We start from the raw sequence: 10,744 nt of genomic DNA on the forward strand, positions 1-10,744 counted from the left end.
TTAAGGTCATATAGGAAGCTGATACTGTCAGGGACAAGGACAGGGGGCAGCTTTATAGTCCGTGATGACCTGTATGCCCTGCCACATTCGTCTAGTGTTTGTAGGGTTCTCGAAGAAGTCCTGCACTTTCTGACTGTGAGCACGCTTTACAACCTTAATGGCACGGTTCAGGTTAGCTCTGGCTGATTTTAATGCCACCATGGTTCCAGACTTATTATAAAGTTTACTGAGTTTCGCTAGAAGGAAAGGCCATGTAACACAGTGGTAATCAGCTGGAATTGCCCAAATTAGTATGAACACTCGATACAAATCTAATAACTCAGTACTATTCAGTTATGCATTCTTCGTTTGAGTCTAAATCCGGTACGTGCAATGCCTTCAGCATTGCACGTACCTCACTGTTCATCCAGGGTTTCTCGTTGGCCCGTGTGGGGATGTTCTTGATCACATGACATCCTCCATGCACTTCTGAATGTATGCGGACACAGACTCTGCATACTCCTCCACACATGTGTGGTGATTTCCGGTGGCGGCTGCTTTGAACATGTCCCAGTCTGTGGTTTGGAAGCAGTCTTGTAATGCTGACATTGCTCCCTCTGGCCAGGTTCACTGCAGCTTGCTTCCTGATCAGCAGGGGCTTGTATGCAGGAATTAGCATCACAGATAGATGTCTGAGGAGCCGAGGTGGGGGCGTGGTGCAGCTTTATACGCCTGTTTAATATTACTATGAATCAAGTCAAGCTTGCTTCCACCCCTGGTTGCAAAATTCACATATTGATGGAAATGAGGGAAAACTGTTTTCATGTTAGCTTGATTAAAATCCCCGGCCACGATGAAAACTCCCTCTGGATGTGTAGTTTGCAGTCATATTGAGTAAAAAAACTAACTTGTGTCTTTGCAAACCTTACAAAAGATTATTATTCTGGTAAAACTAACAAAGATACATTTCTCCAGGCATTATTAGCCATTTCGCATGTGTTGTTTCGGAGTTATGTTTAAATAACTGTCATATTGAATGCGACAGTATACTGTCATAGTGAGTCAAACCTAATTTTTGTATTTGCAAACCTTACAAAAACAACTGTTTCTAGTAAAACTCACCCAGATACAATGTTACGGGCATTTTTAGACAAAATGCCTGTTTGGTTTTGGAGTTATGTTTATATAACTTTCATATATAATATGACAGCTATACTGTTATTTGAGTAAAAAAACTAACTTGTGTCTTTACAAACCTTACAAAAAAAAAATTTTCCATTAAAACACTCAAAGATACATGTCTCCAGGCATTATTAGTCATTTTGCATGTGTGGATGAGGAGTTATGTTTAAATGATTGTCATTTGTGTGTGGCAGTTATACTGTCATTATGAGTAAACCCTTTTTTTTATTATTTGTAAACCTTACCAAAATACCTGATTCTGGTAAAAGTCACATTGATAAAAAATGACATGTCTCCAGACATTATTAGCCATTCTGCATGTTTTGTTTAGGAGTTATATTTATATACATGTTATGGCTTTTTTCGCATTATCTCAGGATTTTAAAAACATTAATGTCATATTGAGTAAACAAATTTGTGTCTTTGCAAACCCTACAAAAGAAAATGTTTCTAGTAAAACTCACAAAGATACATTTCTTCACGCATTTTTCATGTGTGGTTTAGGAGTTAGGTTAAAAGAACTGTTATATTGTGTGTGGCAGTAATATTGTCATTATGTGTAAAACCAAATATGTGTATTTGCAAACCTAACAAAAACTATCGATTCCTGTAATTCACACATGGATTTAATATTACAGACATTTTTAGACATTTTGCATGTTTAAATTAAGAATTATGTTGGAATACATTTGTATTGCTTTTTTCGCATTATCTCAGGATTTTAAGAACATTACTGTCTTTTGAGTAAAAAACTACTTTTTGTGTTTGCAAGCCTTAAAAAAATGATGTTTCGAGTAAAACTCACAAGGATGCATTATTTCAGGCATTATTAGCCTTTTTTCACGTGTAGTTTAGGAGTTATGTTTAAATAACTGTCATATTGAGTGTGACAATTTACTGCCATAGTGAGAAAACCTAATTTTTGCATTTGCAAACCTTACAAAAAAAATTGATTCCAGTAATTCTCACATTGATTCAATATTACACACATTTTTAGACATTTTGCATGATTGATTTAGGAATTATGTTGGAATACATTTGTATTGCTTTTTTCGCATTATCTCAGGATTTTAAGAACATTACTGTCATATTGAGTAAAAAACTACTTTTTGTGTCTGCAAGCCTTAAAAAATGACATGTTTCGAGTAAATCTGTCTCTTGTCTGCCGGGAGGTTATCGGGAGAGGCGCTGAATACCGGGAGTCTTCCGCTAAAAACGGGAAGGTTGGCAAGTATGGTCTCTGAATTCACTCACTAGCTTTCTTGCTCTGTGTCTCTGCCCCTCCCTCACAAATGTTTCTGCGTGCGCACACCTTCAGTTTGTTTTGTTTAGGTTACCCTGTTGTAGTTGGACTAAGGGAGGTGACGGCTCAGACACCAGAGGGCAGTATATACAAAGATTGATTATGTAGGCAGCTCCTTCCTTACAGGCAAGTGTGCCGATTGCCGGTAAATGATTGCAGCTGGTGGCAGCTGCAGGGTGGAGACCCGCGTCCCTGGATGTGCGCCGCGGCCGTGGGCGTGTCCCGAGGTGCGTTCGTCAGGACGAACAGATGAGGGCGCAATGCGCCCTGGCGGTGACAAACCCTGGACGTACAATGAAAAGACACGCAACCCTAATTCAAAATGCCGGACATTTGAGGCATTTAAAAAACCCCGCCCGGACACCCCGGACACGCCCTCAAAAGAGGACGTGTCCGGGGAAAAGAGGACGTATGGTCAGCCTAGTTTAGGAGTTATGTTTAAATAACTGTCAAATTGAGTGTGACTGTCATAGTGAGTAAAACCTAATTTTTGTATTTGCAAAACTTACAAACACAACTGATTCTAGTAAAACTCACACGGATTCAAAATTACTAACATTTTTACACATTTTGCATGTTTGGTTTAGGAATTATGACGGAATACATTTTTATTGCTTTTTTCGCATTATCTCAGGATTGTAAGAACATTACTGTCATATTGGGTAAAAAACTACATTTTGTGTTTGCAAGCCTTAAAAAAAGCATATGTTTAGAATAAAACTTACAAGCATGCATTATTTTAGGCATTATTAGTCATTTTTCAAGTGTGGTTTAGGAGTTATGTTTAAATAACTGTCAAATTGAGTGTGAATGTCACAGTGAGTAAAACCTAAATTTTGTATTTGCAAACCTTACAAACACAACTGATTCTAGTAAAACTCACATGGATTCAATATTACAGACATTTTTAGACATTTTGCATGTTTGATTTAGGAATTATGATGGAATACATTTTTATTGCTTTTTTTGCATTATCTCAGGATTGTAAGAACATTACTGTCATATTGGGTAAAAAACTACTATTTGTGTTTGCAAGATTTAAAAAAGCATATGTTTTAACCCTTGTGTGGTGTTCGGGTCTGTGGGACCCGTTTTCGATTTTTATTAAAAGAAAAATGATACAATTAATTAATTTTTCAAACTGAGACTCCCTGGCTTTGGCTTATTTTCTGTGAAGAACATATAGCAGAATAAATATTTAATGAACACACACCATACACACCCCCTACACATTTCTATTACATATAAGATGTTCGGGTCCACTGGACCCGGGGCTAATAGAAGTGTGGAAACACACACACACACACACACACACACACACACACACACACACACACAGCAGGCCTAGACGGGGAGGACAGAGTGTAGGTAAACAGAACATCAGAGGGTCAAATGTGCGACAAAATGAGAGCAGACAGTGTTGACAAACGATGTTGCAACCTTGTGTGGGAAGCGCAGGTGCAGAAACACAGAAGAAGAATCCCTGTGGGATGCAGAAACTGGCAGATAAATGTCCATGCAACGTTCATATTGTTGTTACTCAGCCAGTGTTTGTGGGTCTTAGACTTAGACTTAGACTTACTTTTTATTGTCGTTCAAATTTGAACTTTACAGTACAGATAAGAACGACATTTTGTTGCATTAGCTGGTTGGCAGTGCAGGATAAAAAAGCAATAAGGTGCACATATAAATAAATAGATTACTGTAAAGATAAATGTATTGCACTTTTGCATATGCATCTACAGTATGTTTATGGATGTATGTTATATTGTCTTTATATTCCAGCGAGTTCATCCATTTTTGGGGGGAATTGGTGGTATTTTTATGATGCGTTCAAGAGTCTTACGGCCTGAGGGAAGAAGCTGTTGCAGAACCTGGAGGTTCTGCTGCAGAGGCTGCGGACCTCTTTCTAGAGTCCAGCAGTGAAAACAGTCCTTGGTGGGGTTGGGAGGAGTCTCTGCAGATTTTCTGAGCCCTGGTCAGGCAGCGGCGTTTTGCAATCTCCTGGATAGGAGGAAGAGGAGTCCTGATGATCTTTTCCGCCATCCTCACCATTCTCTGGAGAGACTTCCAGTCTGAGGCACTGCAGGCTCCAGTCCAGACAGAGATGCTTTTGGTCAGTAGGCTCTCTATCGTGCCTCTGTAGAATGTGGTGAGAATGGGGGGAGGGAGCTGTGCTCTTTTCATCTGACGCAAAAAGTGCATGCGCTGCTGAGCTCTTTTTACAAGAGCTCCGGTGTGTAGGGACCAGGTCATATTGTCAGTTATCTGCACCCCCAGGAACTTGGTGCTGCTTACCATCTCCACCGCTGTGCCGTTGATGAAGAGTGGAGCGTGGCTGGACTGGTGCTTCCTGAAGTCGACAATTATCTCCTTGGTCTTGTCGACGTTCAGGACCAGGTTGTTGGTTCTGCACCCGTCAACCAGATGTTTCACCTCGTTGTTGTCACGGATGAGGCCCGCTACTGCACTCAAAAAATGATTCAAGCCCTTCTTAGATGTGACACATTTAAGTATTGTTGAATTTATTCAAAAATATCTAGTTTTAAAATATACACATATATATTTAGTCAGTGAAACATAACATTTCTTATAATTGATCCTATGGGATTGATTTGATGTTGATCAACGCAAAATAAATGAGTTCAGAACTTGGAGCCACCTTCTGCGCATGCGCATATCATCTTCGCGGGCATTACTCATTAGCATAATGTCTTCTGGCGGGAGTGCACCGCAATCAGCAGGAACCGGGAAGCAGGTTGGAGCTCAGCTCGGTCTTTGGTAAGTATTCTTTTTTTTTAATATAGCTGTAGTAGACTGTAGCTGTAGACTGTACCGCTAGTGTATTCATGGTATAAAGTTTATACCACATTTCGTGAATTGTTTGTGGGGGCGAACTTTACTTTTAAAGTCCGACTTTGCATGCTAGCTTGGTAACTTCCACCATGGCCACTAGCTTAATAGTCCACACATGAACAGTCGGAAAACTGCAAGATGATTGTGAGGTGAACCAACTTTCCCTCCCTTATTATATTACATAAATCATGCCGGGATGAACGTGAGGAGCAGCGTGAGCGGGGAAGATTATTGACGCGACAGTCGGAGATAAATATCTGCCCGTGTATTTTGACTTTATTCAATGTGTGTGCTTCCTCTGGGTCCGCTGCGCGTCAGCTCCGGCTGTCCGGAAACTGCCTGTATGTGTGATTGAATATGTATTTATAAGGATTATATAGTGTTTTATATCTCATTCAGAGTATTATCTCACGCTATCGCGAGTGAATCTCGTTTATTATCGCGAGAATTCGTTTGTCTCGGCACTCCAGCAGACCGGCTGTGCTCGCAGTGATGCGGAGGGAGACCGCAGCCGGTGTTTGAGGACGGTCGAAGGTGCACGGAGCCTTGACGGACAGGAGCAGACACGCAACGCACACGGATCTGGTTGAAGTTCAGGCACCAGATCCGGTTGATGTTGTGCTTGCCCTGTTTTGTTGAACTCCATCATCTCCGCCTTTCTCTGCCTCTTAAACCCTCTCTCCTTCAGTAAAGCTGTCGATTAAGCAGTAAATGTAGATTCTAGGTTACACATGGTCAGTGAATACATGCAGGAAGGTTAATATTGTTCCTGTGTGTTTTGATATTTTAATAAAATGGCAGAATTTTAAATAATTTCATGTGTTTAACTTAATTATTTAAACTTATTTGTTTGTCAAATAATTGGTAGTCTATTCTAAATGTTCAAATGTTATCTTGTTATATTGGTTAAAGCTTTTATTCAATTTCAACTTGTCTGCATTTCTAGGTATTCTGGTACTTGCACTCACAACTTAATATGTTATCATCTTTTGCAGATTGATCCTTTTTTTCAAGCTTCATGTGGCAGCCTCCTAATGTTAAGCGTTACCAAGCTCCTTGTGGCAGCCTAGTGATTGTAAGTAATAGGTTATGTGTTTAATGGTGGTACAATTTGATCTCTATCATTGTCATCCTTTTGATGTGATATATGCTAATTCTCTTTATTCTCTATTTCAGGATTATGAATGTGGCAGTATAAAGAATGCAGTTTGGAACTAGCTAGCAGGTATTTGTTGTTGCAGCATTTTAGGCAGACTCATAGGCATTTAAGGGGCAGTTATCACTATCCATGCCCATATACAGATTGCCCATGCAGTTTTATACATTGAGTAAGCTACTAAATCATACATACAAAGTTAATGGTAAACGGCAAACTCCCAAAACAGCAGAAGTAGCTACATTCACGTGTCATGTGTGCACATGCAAAGACCTTACAACAGAAACAGATTTTCAACACATAAATCAACATCTGAGGCGTAATGAAACGGTTCCATGTATGTTTTTAGGTTGCTCATTTAAAACAAATTTATACAGTACATTTAACACACACAAATATAGGAAACAAAACCAACATTCATTGATAGATTTTAAAGCTAATGTCAGACAAATCTGAAGCTGGGCCAATAGTCTGTCGATACAGATCATGAATTTGAAACACTTAGTTGTGATGATGCAACATAATTGAACCTGCAAATATCTATTGAACAGGAAATTGCTTGTATTTTATTGAAGTTATAAAATATTGTTCATATTCTAAAGTCAGTTATTGATGAGGTCCTTTCTGAATTTCACTACATATTAAGTACAGCTTCTTGGCCTGTCAAAAAAGTTTTAGTTTGGGATGTATTTCAGCATCATAAACTACAAGTTCAAGAGTCACTAACTGATGAGCTGTCCACTGTCCTATGCCAATCAATTAGGCGTAGCTATCGCAAAGGATGGCCCCCTTGTTACTGCATATAAATGTAAACAGTACTATACATCTCACTTTTCTGTTTTAGAGCCAGTTGAGTACATACTAGATGACCAGTGGAATAAGGCCAAGGCAAAGCTGCAGCCAACTTCAAGAAAGCGAAAAAGGCTGAAGTTTACTACATACCACTGCACCCAAAAGGCCAAACCACAGAAAGCTTGGAAAGTAATAGAATGGCTTTGTTATCAGAAATAAAAAAGCGTGACAATAAGTGCTGATTAAAGCAACAATGGAAAAAACCTTCTCCCACAGACAACGAGAGGTCGTTGAACAGAGGCCCATGATAGAGGGATTCAAAAACCGGTGGCCTGCCCTGTTCCAGCAGAGTGAAGTAAGTTAACTTGTATTTTTATGTATTGATATTTAACCGTAAGAAAATGGCAAATTTTTCTAAATACATTTTATTGAATATTTTTTAGATTAATGAGGAGTTCTTGTGGATCACTACAAAGCCACTGCAGTCAAAGTTTGTGTCACAACTGGACCACGTTTCACTCAAGCTGATCTACATCTTCAAAAGCAAAGGAGGTGAAGGGGCAACAAATCAAAGAAGTTCTGGCAAACATAGATTTGGTAAGTAGAAATGGTAGAACTGTTTTATTATTTTTTATATATATATATATATATATATATATATATATATATATATATATATATATATATATATATATATATATATATATATATATATATATATATATATATATATATATACATACACACACACACACACACATATACACTTATTTATTTTATGGTTGTGTGCCCTGCTCAGAAATGGTTAAAGATGCTATACTCTAGTCTTCAGAAGCTGTATTGGTTTATCTAGTTTTCTTTACACACTCTCGTCAACTTGCCCCCCTCCCTGTGCCACTGTTGCACCAATATTTTGCTAAATTCTGTTTTGATTTTTCACCCTGCTTTAGTGTGACGACATTGACATCAGGAGGGAGTGCATCCTGAGAAGCCTTGTTATCTACCTCAATGAAGATCCAGACACTTTCTTCAAGGAATATCTGGTAAGTTAATAGTTTGTGTTACACAGCAGCATGAAATAGTGTTACCCTTTCTTCTTTACATATATTGTGGTCCTTTGAGCTCAACACACTACAACTTTTTGAATAACTGGCATTTTGTAAACAATGGGGCTCTTTGAATTTAAATTTTTGTTTGAAATCAACGGTAGGTGCAAGAAAAGACAGAGTCAGAGTCTCCTAAGCTGGTAGTGGCAAACGGGCAGAGGCCCTGTGGAGTAAAACAGCTATTTCTGTCCCACAGGTCCATCTCTATAGGGATGTGGTTGCCTAAAGGATCATGTTGCAGCAATTGCATTATGTTCACGGCTGCTTGCTGAAGTTATTTACGGGCCAATTTCAAACATTATATTATTATTATATATATATTTATATATATATATATATATATATATATATATATATATATATATATATATATATATATATATATATATATATATATATATATATATATATATATATATATATATATATATATGGTTAACTTTCCAATCACGTTTAACTCATGATACATAAATGATTAATTTGACAGGCAAAGAGGACTTAAAAAAAAAAAGCTAATTAATTTTCTGCTAGTGGTGTTCAGCATTTTACCTAACACAAGTGTTCTGTTTTTGTGTTGTTGTTCAGGCCTCCGCTACTGAGGATTCAGAAAAGGACATTGCCCTCACAGTCATGAGATATACATAATCCGTGGAGATGGCGATGGAGTTGTTATCGAAGGCATCAAAGTCCTGAGCAACGTGGACACCGTCATCATGGGAATCATAATGATGTTTGGGCTCATTTATGCCCTTGATCTAAGCTTTCCAGACAACTTCAAGTACACATTTGAGTTTTTCCAGAAGATCCTAATGAACCTGGATGGGCACAAGCTGAACACAAAGATACAGCAGCTGAAAATCAAGTTGCTTGCATGAGAGGTGAACACTTGTTGACAAAGTTCATCATCGGATCTTTATTTTTGGTTGTATTGTTTTTGCCTTCATTTTCACCCCATTTAAAGACAATCTATGACCTACAACATTTTGAACTTGAGAATTGGACTCAGAATTGACTAAGTTACAGGGAAGAAGAGGCTGTTTACTGAACTGCTGGAAGTACACGATTAACATTTGAAATGCAGTCATGGGGAGTGGAGAGCGATTACTTTAGGGTTTAGACTGGATGAACTTTACCTCCCCATTTTATCTCTGAGTGTGACTACCCTCCACACTTCTCGCAACCATTTCTCTCCTCCGTTTCATCACTCAACTCAGGATAAATGGATTAAGTTCGATTCAAGATTTTGGATTTTATTTATTTTTTTAATAGCTAGTACTGTCTCATGTTTTGTTTTTACTTGCTTACATTCAAAGGATATTTGCTACTAGCATCCCATTAGTATCAGATTCCTGGTCTGTGAATGTTAAGTTTTTCTTATTTATTTTTGTTTGTTGCCAATTTGATGCATGGGAATTTTGTATTTGCCTTGTTTTCTTTTCTTTACTGAAAGCAGCTGAGATAGGCTCCAGCACCCCCCGCAACCCCAAAAGGCACAAACGGTAGAAAATGGATGGATGGAACTCTAAGTACATTAAGGCTAATGGTTCCATTAGCACACTTGTGCAGGACTCAAATGTGTTTTTGCAGTTTCCTTTGTGGCGCTGAGTGTTAATTTTACACCACTTTAAACTATTTTGGAGAACCATTTCTCATAAAGTTTGCCTTGAGTTATTTAAGAAAAGGTAAAACTGTTTCTTGGTGTTTTATAACTAAAACTGAGTTCTCTGTGCTTTGTATCAAGTCAATTTGACATCTTTGTTTATATAAAACTAAGTTCTTGGTATGTGTTGGTAGCAAATCTGACATCTTTATGTAAAATTGACTTCTTAATGTTTTGTTTTCACTGAAACGCAACATTTTGGTTTGTGTTTGCAAGTAACTTTGACATCTTGTGGTGTTATATTCAAGATTGTTGAATTAAGAATTATTCTACATTAAAAATACCAACCAGGTTTTGTCTGATGTGTTTTTATGGGATCTAGGGTGATTTTTAGCTTGCTTAATTTCCAATTAATTTTGAGTTGGGCACATATTTCACTTAGTAACCAAAATAATTTCATTTTAGATGTATTTGTTAAAAATTATTCTGACAAATGTAAATAAATTTCGCTTAGTTATTGCAATAATTTCAGTTTGGATTTATTTGCTAAAAATAAATTGGATTAACACATTTTTATTGTATTGTGAGAATGTACTAATTTTGAGTTGGGGCAACATATATTTGTTGGATGGAAATCCTGCCCTCATTTTAATTGAGTTCATCCAATGAGTCATTTTTTTGAGTGTGTTGTGTCGTCCGCATACTTCACTATGTGGTTAGTAGTGGACCTGGCGCAGCAGTCATGGGTCATCAACGTGAACAGGACTCAG

The 10,744-nt window shown here is 37.9% G+C and overlaps 1 long non-coding RNA gene across 1 annotated transcript; it reads left to right on the forward strand.

The window, feature by feature from the left end:
- Positions 1 to 6,181: 6,181 nt before the first annotated feature.
- Positions 6,182 to 7,797, forward strand: LOC133645276 (uncharacterized). Its single transcript, XR_009824944.1, has 5 exons — positions 6,182 to 6,395; positions 6,497 to 6,545; positions 7,321 to 7,457; positions 7,545 to 7,623; positions 7,712 to 7,797. It is a non-coding gene; the product is annotated as an uncharacterized LOC133645276 (long non-coding RNA).
- Positions 7,798 to 10,744: the final 2,947 nt, after the last annotated feature.

This window comes from Entelurus aequoreus, unplaced genomic scaffold (genome assembly GCF_033978785.1).
Source record: "Entelurus aequoreus isolate RoL-2023_Sb unplaced genomic scaffold, RoL_Eaeq_v1.1 HiC_scaffold_29, whole genome shotgun sequence".
Classification (NCBI taxonomy): Eukaryota; Metazoa; Chordata; class Actinopteri; order Syngnathiformes; family Syngnathidae; genus Entelurus; species Entelurus aequoreus.